At 40.7% G+C, this 13,008-nt stretch overlaps 1 protein-coding gene and 1 non-coding gene across 2 annotated transcripts in view; one reads left to right on the top strand and one right to left on the bottom strand.

Annotated features, from left to right (window-relative positions):
* Positions 1 to 13,008, top strand: part of celf4 (CUGBP, Elav-like family member 4) — a 536,216-nt gene that overhangs the window by 165,958 nt on the left and 357,250 nt on the right. The window lies entirely within an intron of this gene.
* On the bottom strand, positions 3,760 to 3,831 carry trnav-cac. The gene has a single exon. It is a non-coding gene; the product is annotated as a tRNA-Val (tRNA).

The raw sequence follows: 13,008 nt of genomic DNA, 5'->3' as shown, positions 1-13,008 counted from the left end.
GCTTTTTCCCATGAAATAACGCGATTGTCGCGGAGATATTCAGGATTATGAAGGGTTTGGGAAATTCGGATTCAAGCACGTTTATGTGGAATAAACTCCCAACCTTGCTTGGTAGTGCTTTGGCTTCCAAGTCAAACAGTTGTGGGTTCAAGCCCCATGTCGAGAATGATGCTCCATTGCAGTGCTGGGGGAGTGCAGTGTTGATGGAGGCGTGGTCTTTCAGGAGAGATGTTTTATTCAATTCGGGTTATACCTTCTAAATAAGAACAAAAGAAAAGCATCGTGAGCACTGTCGTCTCTCTGTAGGACTCCAGCAGTGACATATCACTCCCTCCCCAGCAAAGGCGTTGATGTATCAGTATTTCCACTGTGCTCCAATACACAACCTGCTGGGTCTCCTTTTGTCATGCAGGCTAACTCAGTGTTAGGAGAATTGTTCTCAGCTCATTGCTATCGACCTTGGACTAAACAGCCATGACAAATTGCTCACTATTTTGTTTTATTTTACATTTGAATCCATTTTCCTGATGTCTTTGTTCCCTCTATCTTTCCCTGTGGTTTCATTACGTTACATAATGAGTTTTGGTTTGCTTTTTCGGTGGCAATTATTTCACTCATTATCCAGATGTTGGCTCCTGCAATCGTTTAGTCCAGGATCATACACAAAATGGTCTAAGAAGTAAAGAGGTGCTGAAGTGCTTAGGTTTACATTTAAAAAACATCTAGTGGGACTAGAGATCAGAAGATTTGCTTTCCTACAGATTGGTATTTATGTGGAATAATCTCCTAACCTTGCTTGGTAGAGCTCGGACTTCTAAGGTTGTGGATTCAAACCGGGATTGATACTCCAATGCAATGCTGTGGGAGCGTTGCATTGATAATAATAATAATCCTTGCATTTGATATAGCGTCTTATCATGTCTTTGAAATGTCTCTAAGCTCTCTGGACTGCCGCCCGGCGTGGAGGGCTCTATATAAATACAAGTTGTTTTTGTTGTACTTCACATAATATATCGTAAAGTAAATTGATTCTATATTTTGTGGCTGAAATATATTGATGGAGGTGTCGTCTTTCAGAACAGACGTTTTACCGAGGTCCTGACTGCCTGTTCAGGTGGCCATTAAAGATCTCAGTGCCCTATTTGAAAAGAGAAGGGTTTGTCTCCCGGTGTCCTGACCAACAATGTCCCCACACAAAAAAAATTGGTCATTCACTTCATAGCTGTTTTTGGGGCACTGCTGTGCGCAAATTGCCATTACTGGGTTCGCCTGCAAAATACACAGTCACTGCACTGTACAGGGTGACACTTCGAGACGTCCTCTTGACCTGAAAGGTGTTGTATCAAATGCCATGTTTATTATCATGCTTGAGCTCAAGGGTAAAGCGGCACATCTTGTAACATCTTGACAGTGTCCCTCAATAAACTCATTTGCCGAACTGCTGCAGAGTAGAACAATGGTCCCGACATGTCTGCTTATTGTAGAAATCAGAGTATTACACTGTTCTCCTTGTTTGCTTCGCACCCGAGGCCTCGCTATAATAGACCGAGCGCTGAACTGAGCAAACGTCGTTCGAGACCGTGAACGACAGCGAAGTTGAAATCAACTTTAAAAAAAACACAGCCGAGTCCTGGAAATGTAAAAAGAAAGCAGAAAAAACGCTGTGAATTCACAGCAGGTCGATCAGCATCTGAAAGAGAAAGATAGGTTCGTGTTTCGGGTCTGACTCTTCATCAATCCAAAAATGTTGATACCAATCGGTGGAGAAAGCAGCACATCTCCTGCTGTAGCCACCTTTCATCTCTGCTGGGGCAAGTCTGCGCAGTTAAATACAGTCTACATTTACACAGGTACTTTAAGATCTCTGGGAAGCTGCCCTAAGTGAGGGGCGCAATATAAGTGCAACATTTTGTTGTTGTTTCCCGTCGGGAGGGCTCTACGCAGTACTGGATGGGCCCCCGAGCTGGAGGTGTAGATTTTACTGTGTCAGTTCACAAACGCAACAATTTTATTTAATAATTTATTACGTTATCTATTTATTACTTTGTTAAATAAATTTATAAATTCTGTGCATAGCAAAGCTCTTCAATGTGAAGAGCATTGAGACCTCGCAACGATGTGATATGGCGCTGTATCAAATGCAAGAATTATTATTATAACTTGCATTCCTGAAGAATAGTGCCTCAGAGTGACGTACTATACAGTTCTTAATTGGACTAATAAACACATTGAGCAGGTATACTGTAAACCATTTCAGGCATCAGTGAGCAATTTCTTGAGGACAGAACGGAAACGTGTAACAAACCGGCGCTCACACAAATTATGTTACAGCCATTGCATTTGGAGTACGCTGAAAGGTGGCATCACTCAGTGAGCAGACAGCACGACAAAGTCAGAACCTTATTATTTGCCGCACAATCTTAAGTATTTCAATGACAAGATTCACAGGAAACTCGTCTAATTCCCTCGAACTTCGAATTTAAAACAAGAGAGCAAAGGGAATGTGTTCCAAAGGCCTGAACCACAGGATAGCGCAGGAAGAATAAGAAAGATTTTTAATGCAACACAGCAAATCCTGTCTCGCAGAAACTAGGTATCCATAAATTTTTGAGATGAGTTCAGTGGCTTTATTGTCTCACAGAATAGATGGGGTCAACAGCGGCGACACATGGGGCTTCATTTATATGTAAACGACCCTCAAGGTTTATCAGAAGAATGAAATTATTTTGTTCCATTTGGCCCAGATGCATTTTATCAACAGCCATTAACACGGAATACTTCTATTCTGAAACAGATACCGTTTTTTTCCCCCTCTCCGCTGCAGATAAGGGATTCTTAATTTGGGACTCAGTGATATAGTTAGGATTGCACTCGCTGTGCAGATAGATATAGAGACACATGTTGCATTATTCTCTGGTCACATAAGGAACTTTTCCGTAATAAAAATTAATGAGGCAATATTGCTTGCCTCGGTTGTATGTAGGCACATTTCGCAACTATTAATATTTGAATCTAATTCCTTGCAGTAATGAACAGTCTCAAAAGCCTTGTGTCTGTTCACAAAACGGGCTTCTGTTGTTAAGAGGACGGGCTGATAGTTATTTTATTCCTCTGCCATCTCCGTGGATTGATTGTGGGAAAGGTTGATAATGTAGGTCAAAAAAAAAACTCCCAAGCAGCTGCTCACTTTCTCACTATGAAGAACCGTGTAATTCAATATTGACCATCGGAGAACTTTAAGCTGTTATTTCTAGACTATGTCATTGCACTGACTGGTCTCGCACGTTGTCACACGAACGGTGGTGGTTAATCCATCAGGATTCAGTCAGGGTGTTCGCACCTCTGGTTTGCGAACAGCTGAATCTGCTTGATCTGTGGAATTAATAATTATGATTGTAAATAATTAATAATTATATAATAAATAATAATACATTTCTCCTATGAAATATACAGTGAATCCACATTGCAGTATATTCTGTGAAGCCCTTTGGGAGGTCTCAAAGAGCTTCACAGAATAATAATAAATAATAATCTTTGAATTTGATACAGCGCTTTTCATGTCTTCCAGACGTTTCAAAGCGCTTCACAGAATATATTGTAAAGTGAATTGACTGCATTTTTGTGGGCAAAACGCGGCAGCCAATTGCACACAGCAGTGTCCCACAGACAGTCGTGGATTGAAGTGACCAAATTATTATTGTTTTTTTTTCTTGAGGGATTATCATCACACGTGTGGAGTAAGGAAACTTACCCAAGTTTTCGCCCTGCCGGGAATCGAACCCAGGTTTCTCGCTTGTGAGGCGAGTGCTCTAACCACTGAGCTACAGGACTCCATTATACTGCAATATAGATTTACTGTAATATTTTGTAGGCGAAACACGGCATCCAATTTCACACAGCAGTGTCTCACAAACAGTCGTAGAAGTGTCTCGCAAACCATTGAGAAATGCTAACGTCACATCATCCAACTTTCACCTCTTTCTTTTAGACTAATTTATAACTTTGTAACTTTACCGCATTACAAATTGGGCACAAGATCAGATCCCCAGCTGCCTCTCACTTCTCTCTGGAGAGGAGTTCTCGTCAACCTGAATGAAATGAAATGTAAAGTTCGCAGGGGCTGTCTCCATCCCCAGTCTATTTCTTTCAGGAACCTAGGTAAGACGCGAGTATTTGTTTCGTTCTGGACTTGATACAAAGACAAGAAGCGTGTACCTCTATTCAAGTTCAGCATCTCCCACTGTGCTGAAAGAATAACCTCCCTCAGTGCTTTAGTTCTGGATTCTCTCCTTGTGAATTGCATAACTTGTGACAAAATGCTGGAATATAGCAGATTTACTGCACTGCATGATTGGAGGGCCATTCAGAATGTGTACGTGAGGTGTTTTTATTTGTATGCTATACTGGAGCCCCGTAGCGTATTGGTTAGAGCACTCACCTTGCAAGCGAGAGGACTCAGATCAATTCCAGGCAGGGCGAAATCTTATGCAAGTTTCCTTACTCCACATGCCTCTGTTTTCCGCTTTCCACGGGTAATAAACCCTTCAAAAATAAATAAAATAATAATAATAATTTGGTCAATAAACCCTTCAAAAATAAATAAAAAAATAATAATAATTTGGTCAATCCATGACAGTTTGTGGGACACTCCTATGCGCAATTGGCTGCCGCGTTTCGCCCACAAGGTATAGTACAGCATGGAAATGATGGGACGAATGGCCTCCTTCTGAGCTGTATAATTCTATGATTATATGTATTCACTTCATTGAGAATAATAAATATTATTATTTATAATAAAGACGTCTCAACAACATGATAAGGCGCTATATCAAATGCAAGGGTTATTATTATTATACTCTTACATGATAAGATGGCTTTGTCATGTTCCAAACATCACAGCACATTTATGAGTTACAATGAATTAACATTCAAGAACATAAAACACAATAGGAATAAGCATCAAGCAGGTGTGTAATGCATCTATAACAATACAGTTAATAAACAACAAAAAAACAGCAGAGTTGCATCCCACTGTAAATATTCAGTAAGATTGCTTGATAATGTGAAGCGGGAATATTATGTCGCACATGTCAGTCTCACTATGACTTTTGAATGGTATCAGCAAACAGTAGCTTTGCAATCCAATCTGTGAATGCATTGCACAGTCGAGCCCCTGGTGCTAAATATTATTTTCGCTGTATAAATATATCCATCATTAATTCTGCTGCAGATTAGTAATGAAGTACATAAGTGGCCTGTGTTTACCAACATTCATATCCTCAAAGCTGTTTGTAAGTGAATAGATCTGGTGGCTCCAATTCAAGTGGCTGAAGATTATCGAACACTGCCTTGTCACTCAATGCTCAAACTCTCAGTTCCACTTCCAGCTTACATTTCATTCAAATCGCTCTGGCCAGCATTGTTTACGTTATTTTTTCCTCGAATGAATCTCATATTGTGGGCTCAAGTGCTATTTTGAGGGACATTGATCTCACGTTGTTTAAGCTGATACTTCAGTGCATTGTTGGGGGAGCATTGCTTTGTAGGAGATGCCATTCTTTGGGTGAAACGTTGAACTGAGATCTTGTCTGCTTGTTCAGATGGGACGTTAAATATTCCAAAGAGAGTAGGGAGTTTCTCCCAGTGTCTTGGCCAACAATCCTCCAGATTTAAAAAAAAGTAATTCACTTCATGGCTGTTTGTGGGATACTGCTGTGTGCAAATTAGCTGCCGCATTCGCCTACAAAATATATAGTTAATGCACCTTACAGTAAATCCAGTGAAGCCCCTTGAAACATCTCAATGGTGTGATAAGAGGCTATATCAAAGGCAAAGATGATAATGATGATGATGATTATTACTATTAGCCCACTACTTTGTATCTATCTGCCAAAGTTTTCCACACTGCTTCTTCTGCCTATGGGATGGTTATACTCCCTCAATTTTAGGAGGAATTATATAACCTGCACAAAGACGTCAGACCTATGTGGAGTATAAACACCGGCAAGGACTAGAATGTTCTGCTTCCGTGCTGGCTCTACAGTATATGTAAAACTACATATGTTGTACATCATTTACTGAGCCAGAGTTGAAGGATATGCATTGGACTCTAGCAAACGTGTGTTAGTCACCCAATACAATTTCTCCAATTTTTGCTGTGTTCTGGTGTCAAATTCTCGAGATGCCTGTCTTTGCTACAGTTGCCCCGGTAGCTCTCTCTCTCTCTCACGTTACATCAATGTTAATGCCCAAGAAAGGAACCAAAAAGCCAATGCAAATGATTTCAACTAGGACTCTTAGTGAGAATTCGTTTTAGATTTGGATTAAATCCAGAATGAAAGGCCTGGTGTACAGTACAAACCCTGGATCATATTGATGGGGGTAAAAAAGACTGATTCAGCGTCTTTTTCTTACATCAGTGGATTACTTCATAGAAATTGACTTTGATTAATAAAGTAATAAATCTAACTTGAAAGCTATAACTTATAATAAAATATGTACCTCCCCGTCGCAGTTTCACTCCTTTGAATCTTTCATCTTCTATCCCTCCCCCCCACCTCCTCGTCTTCAAACTCTTTTTTTCTCTTTTTCACTTCCTTTCACTCTCCCCCACCCATTCCTCCTTCTCACAGAGAAAGGGAGTTTCTCCTGGTTGCCCTGACGAATGATCCCACCCAGATAAAATTGATTAAAATTGATTCATGGTTGTTTGTGGGACGTTGCTGTTCACAAATTGGCTGCCACGTTTGCTGCAAATTACAGACAGTCGCTACACGTTAGAGTTTTGCAACCAGACTTCAAGAAGCTTGCATTAGCTCCAGTTATTTCTTAGAGAGTATGGATTCACAAGACAAAACCATCCTTAATTCAACAGTAAATTGGACTTACTGCATTGCATGGACTAGTTGGGCTTGGCACGGCCTAGTTAGGCCGAATGGCATATTTCTTTGCCGTATCACTCTATATAAGCTGCTAATCTCATTCAGACACGCACAGGACAGTTAAAAAGGGAAATAAACATATTTATTTTTAGAAGGAGGGAGCTTTATTCTGTGCCTGCACTGTGCTCCCCTGGCTTGAGTACACTAACCATCACTTCCTTGCAGCGAGCCTTACCTTCAGTAGTAGTGACTAGGAATTTGGTGCAATTGCAGAAATAGTCTTTGCATTACTTTATAAATGATGTGCTCATCTAGTACTATTAGTACTCCTTGTTGTATAATGAGCAATGTGTTTGGCTTCCTCAGTAACAGAGAAAACATGAAAACCAAGGGGGTGGTGGTGGGGCGCGGAGAGTGGGAAGAAATGATAATCATCACTTTGCATCTTGCATTGTTTTCCATGTGTGCCAGAGTTTCTGTAACATTCCCAGGGTTTGAAACAAGCGCCTTATGGAGAACAGTTTCAGCGTTGAATTTGAGGTGGAAAATAGCGTGAGTGCAGCAACACCTACACATAGACACATATGTTGTCTTTGTCTTTGTCACATTGACTTACACAGACATTCAGTCACTGACAACTGTGTTTTGCTACAGGACCAGGCAGAGACAGAGGGTCTGCTCTGCCCAGCGGGTTTCAATTTTTGACGCCAGTGTTTCAGGGAATATGTCAGGCCTCTCGTTACCTTTATAACGGCATTGACTAAAAAGATCTGAATGTTCTGGAACACGGTAAACATCGTCCATCACCCGCGAGTGATAGTATAATAATAATAATAATAAATAAGTATCAGCATTATCTTTGATGTGTCAATAGTATGAATGTTTATGTTTGTCAGAAAGTTGAACTAAAACCCAGTGTAAGCCCAAATTTAACAAAATAGGTGCTTTGTGAATTAAACTTATACTCTCGATTCATTGTTGCCTGATGGTCAGCTAGTTTACTGTAGCTTCTTCGCAAAGGGAATTTTTTTTTATCTCCTGCTTTTTATTTTTATTTTTTGGATTTCATATGGAAAGCATTCTTGCTGGCCTTCAGTGGTAGCTCAACAAGGCAGTTGCTAATCTCAAATATACCAGTAATCTCAAACTCGCCTCGCAAGCGAGCGTTTCTGGGTGAGTGGGATGAAACGTCAGGCAAGTTTCCTTACTCCAGGATTTAAGATGTGGGCCCAGATCAGTTGATGGGTACAGACTGGATTGAGCCTTGTCAGGAGTCCTCTCAGCAGCTTGAGATCAATAGGCTAAGGAGTAGTGATGGTGTCTGACTCATTACATCAGCTCATTGACTGGCGGAACAACACATCTTACACAACAACAAATTACATTTGTATAGCATAAACACATAAGTCACTGGGAACACGCAGCAGGTCAGGCAGCATCCATGGAGAGAGGAAAATTAGTTGACGTTTCAGGTCAATGAGCTTTCGCCAGTTCTGATGAAAGATCATTGACCTGAAACGTTAGCTCATTTTCCTCTTTCCATGGATGTTCCCTGACCTGCTGCGTGTTCCCAGTAACGTCTGTGTTTACACCAGATTTCCAGCATCTGCAGTGCTTTGCCTTTTGTACATTTGTATAGTGCCTTTCACGTCGGAGGATGTCCCAAGGACGTCCCAACAACAATCTCGAATTAAGAAGCCTGTGAAGCTCAGTTGTGTTGATAGAGATATTTATTGTATTGACATTTGTAAATACAGCAAGAAATATAACCAGCACATGGCCAAACTCATCACATATAACAGGAGAAAAGCAAAGGGACATTGGAAGTGGAAATTAATATCTATCTTGTACCGGCTGCTCAACTGCTCCCAGCAGCCTGGCTCAGTTGGTAGTACTCTCACTTTTGGGTCAGAAGGTTGTGAGTTCAAGCCACCATGTCATGACCTTGAGCTCACAGTCTAGGCGGGCGCTCCAATGCAGTTCTAGGGGAGCACAGTATTATCAGAGGTGCCATCTTTTGGCCGAGGTGGTAAACTGAAGTCCCTACCCGCCTGTTCAGGTGGACATTAAAGATCCCATGGCATGAATCAAGTAGAGGAGGGAGTTTCTCTCTCCCGGTTTCCTGGCCAATAATCCACCAGATAAAATTGATCTTTTACTTGATGGCTGTTTATGAAACAATGCTATGAGAAAAATTGGTCACTTTCACCTACAAAATACACAGTCACGACACTTTACAGTAAATTCATTGAAATATTTTGAGATATCTCAACGACATGGTAAGGCCCTATATGAAATCCAAGGATTATTATTATGCTACTACAGTTTAAATCACTCTGGAGAGGTAATTTCTGAATGCTTTTCAGTGATGCGTCAGCCAAACCAATAACACTGCCATGTTACATATGAATGGATGTTACTTTCTTGGTATATGTGAACCTCCAAAAATAGCTTATTTTTTTCAGAAGGTTGATATTTTGTTCACCAGGTAGTTTGTCAAGCTATTTATGAACAGTCCCAGTTGCACTGTTATAGGAACTATAATCATATAATAAGAATATTTGTTTTACGTTGCCACATACGTCCACATTCAATTTGTAGATCGATATATTTCCTATTTTTCTACAGCTCCTTATTTTTCTCATTGTAATCATTTATTATTAGTAGTTTACATAGAGTGCTACAGCAAGGAAGTAGGCCATTCAGTCCAACTAGTCTGTGCCATTGTTTGTACTCCACATGAGTCTCCACCCTTCCTATACCCCTCCATTCCTTTCTCCCTGGTGTATGCATCGAGTTTCCTGTTGAATCCATTGATGTGTTTTGCTTCAATCATAGCATCCAGATCCTCTATCTCTACCAGGTAAAGAAAAATCATTCTTGAAGGCTGCGTCCACTCCACTCATACTGGTAACAGCTATGCAGATGAGCTGACTATTTAAGTAAACACCAATTGGGGTTTAATATGAACCTCAATTGGTGCTTACAATAGGAGGAATTGTATTCCTCAATAAGGAACTTTGTTGGATTTCCTGATGACTGGATGTAGCTCGGGTCAGAGCTAAGTTCCTGTGTTTCATTGTGAGTTAATTCTCGTAACTGTAAGGAATCCCTCGTTTGAGCGATCAGATTCCTTATTGAGGAATCCTGTAAAGTAATACCGCAAAATTAGACACCAGTGTTTTCATATTTTAGACCCAACACAGGCACCAAGCCCTCATAGATAAGCTGCACAATGCATCAGATACAGAGAGAAGCTCTTCACATTACTAATTGTGTACTGATCCCAACTTCAGAATAACAGCCCAATGATAGTTGTGTATCAATTCCCTTTAGCAACGTACTACTCCTTGCCTGTAAAAATAAAGTATTGTGTTTGAAATAGCACCTTATCATGTCAACAAGATGTCTCAAAGCCCATTACAGGATTTGTCCTGTAAAGTGTTTTAACTGTATGTTTTGTGGGAGAACGCGAAAACCAATTTGCACGCAGTACATAAGAACATAAGAAATAGGAGCAGGAGTGGGCCATTTGGCCCCTCGAACCTGCCCCGCCATTCGATAAGATCATAACTGATCTTCTAACCTAATTCAATTTACTTGCCCTATCCCCATATACTTTAATCCCTTTAGTTTTTAAAAATCTATTGATCTCAGGCTTGAATATATTCAATGACTGAGCATCCACAGCCTTCTGGGGTAGAGAATTCCATAAATTCACTACCCTCTGAGTGAAGAAATGTTTTGTCAACTCAGTTCTAAAGGGCTGACCTTTAATCCTGAGACTATGTTTTAGATTCTCTAACAAAGGGAAACAGTCTCACACTATCAACCCTATCAAGGTTTCTATAAGATCACCTTTAATTCTTCCATATTCTAGTGAATATAGGCCTAGTCTACTCAACTTCTCCTCGTAGGTCAACACCCTCAACCTGGGAACCAACCTAGTGAACCTAAATTGCACCCCCTCTAAGGCAAGTATATCCTTTCTGAGATCAGGAGGCCAAAACTGCACACAATAGCTCAGGTGCGGTCTCACCAAGGGACTATATAATTGCAGTGATACTACTCTTGTAGTAGTATTCTACTCTTGTACTCTAACTCCTTTGCAATAAACGCTAACATGCTATTTATCTTCCTAATTGCTTGCTGTACCTGCATACTAACTTTCTGTGATTGGTGTACAAGGACACCTAAATCCCTCTGAATACTAACACTATAATACTAATACTAACAAAATACTAACACTATCTGGTCTCTCCCCCTCTGGAAAATAATCTGCTTTTCTATTTTTTCTATCTAGGTGAATAACTTCACACTTCCCCACATTATATTCCATCTGCCACCTTCTTGCCCACTCACTCCTCCTGACGTGAAAGGCGCTCTATAAATGGTATCTTGTTGTTGTTATTGTTAATCTGTCTGTAACCCTTTGCATCCTCCTTGTGTGCTCCTCATAGCTTACTTTCCCACCTAGTTGTGTATCATCCACGAATTTAGATGCATTAAGCTCTATTTCCTCATCTAAGTCATTGATGTAGACTGTAAACAAGCACTGATCCTTGCGGCACTCCACCAGTCACAACCTGCCAATCTGAGAAGGACCCGTATATCCCTACTCTCTGTTTTCTGCCTGTTAACCACTCTTCGATCCATGCTAATATACTATCCTTAATTCCATGTGCCCAAATCTTATGTAACAACCTTTTATGTGGCACTTTGTCAAATACCTTCTGAAAATCTAAAGTACACTATATCCACTGGTTCCCCTCTATCTAACCTGCTAGTTACATCTTCAAAAGACTCTAAAAGATTTGTTAAACACAATTTCTCTTTCATAAAACCATATTGACTCTGCCTAATCATATTATGACTTTATTATGACAATATTGTCCCACAAACAGCCATGAAGTGGAAGACCAATTTTATCCAGGGTATTCTTGGTGAGATCACAGAAAAGGGAGGCAATTTGTTTGTTTCATCACTTTATTACAATGCGGCAGATTTTTTAAACCTATATTTCACCTTTTCTCCATATAATAATAATAATAATAATAATCCTTGCATTTGATATAGCGCTTTTCACGTCAGGAGGACGTCCCAATCCCTACAAACCCTTTCTTCTGAATTATCTATCCATTTCTCAAAGTATTCTACACCAACACCGCTCTGGGCCAGTTCCCTAGATTGAGAGGGTTCCTTTCGAATTTCCGAGAAAGATTTCCAATTTAATGCCAGATCCCAAAGTATAAAAACTCTCATATTCCTCACATCTTACTAATGTGCCCGCTCCCTCCTCTCAAGAGATACTGGCCTGCTCCATGTCTCCCGTGCTTCCTTCCCCACCATCGGCGATCAGGCCTTCAGCCTTTCTGCCCCCACTATAAGACTATAAGACGTAGGAGCAGGAGTAGGCCATTCGGCCCCTTGAGCCTGCCCCACCATTTAATAAGATCATGGCTGAACTTCTAACCTAATTCCATTTACCCGCCCTGTCCCCATATTCCTTAATCCCTCTATCCTTTAGAAATCTATCAACCTCAGTCTTGAATATGTTCAAGGACTGAGCATCCACAGCCTTCTGGGATAGAGAATTCCACAAGCTCCACCCTCTGTTACTCCATACAAGAATCCCTTCTACTCACCCCCTCCCTTCCCTTCTTCAAGACCCGCCTCAAGACCTTCGACTTTGAATCATTTGATCTTCCGACTCAACCCCGCCTTGCACTCCACCCCTCTTGATTCTGTCCCCCCAGCTCGGGTGCAATCCCTTGTCTATCCAGCAGCTTGGGATGTCCTCCCAATGTGAAAGGTACCATATCAATGCAATTTTTGTTCTTCTTCATTCAATATCTATTCTTTTTGAATCTCCTGATGCAATCTTTCTCCATCACATCTCTGGGTAATGAATGTATTGTCCATAGATTTACACAGAAATTATACTTCACAGAAACAGGCCATTCAGCCCAATTAGTTTGTGCCGGTGTTTATACTCCACATGGGGTTCCAACCCTCACCTAATCCTCTCTGCTGTTCCCTTAATATACATCCACCCATTCTCTGTGCAGAATAGTTGAATGTAACCTATATTTGTTTTCGCTCATGAGTTTGGATCCGTGCCCCTTTG

The sequence above is a fragment of the Callorhinchus milii genome, unplaced genomic scaffold, assembly GCF_018977255.1.
Source record: "Callorhinchus milii isolate IMCB2004 unplaced genomic scaffold, IMCB_Cmil_1.0 Scaffold1, whole genome shotgun sequence".
Lineage (NCBI taxonomy): Eukaryota > Metazoa > Chordata > Chondrichthyes > Chimaeriformes > Callorhinchidae > Callorhinchus > Callorhinchus milii.
Note: the sequence above shows the minus strand (reverse complement) of the source record. Positions and strands in the feature narration are given on the sequence as shown.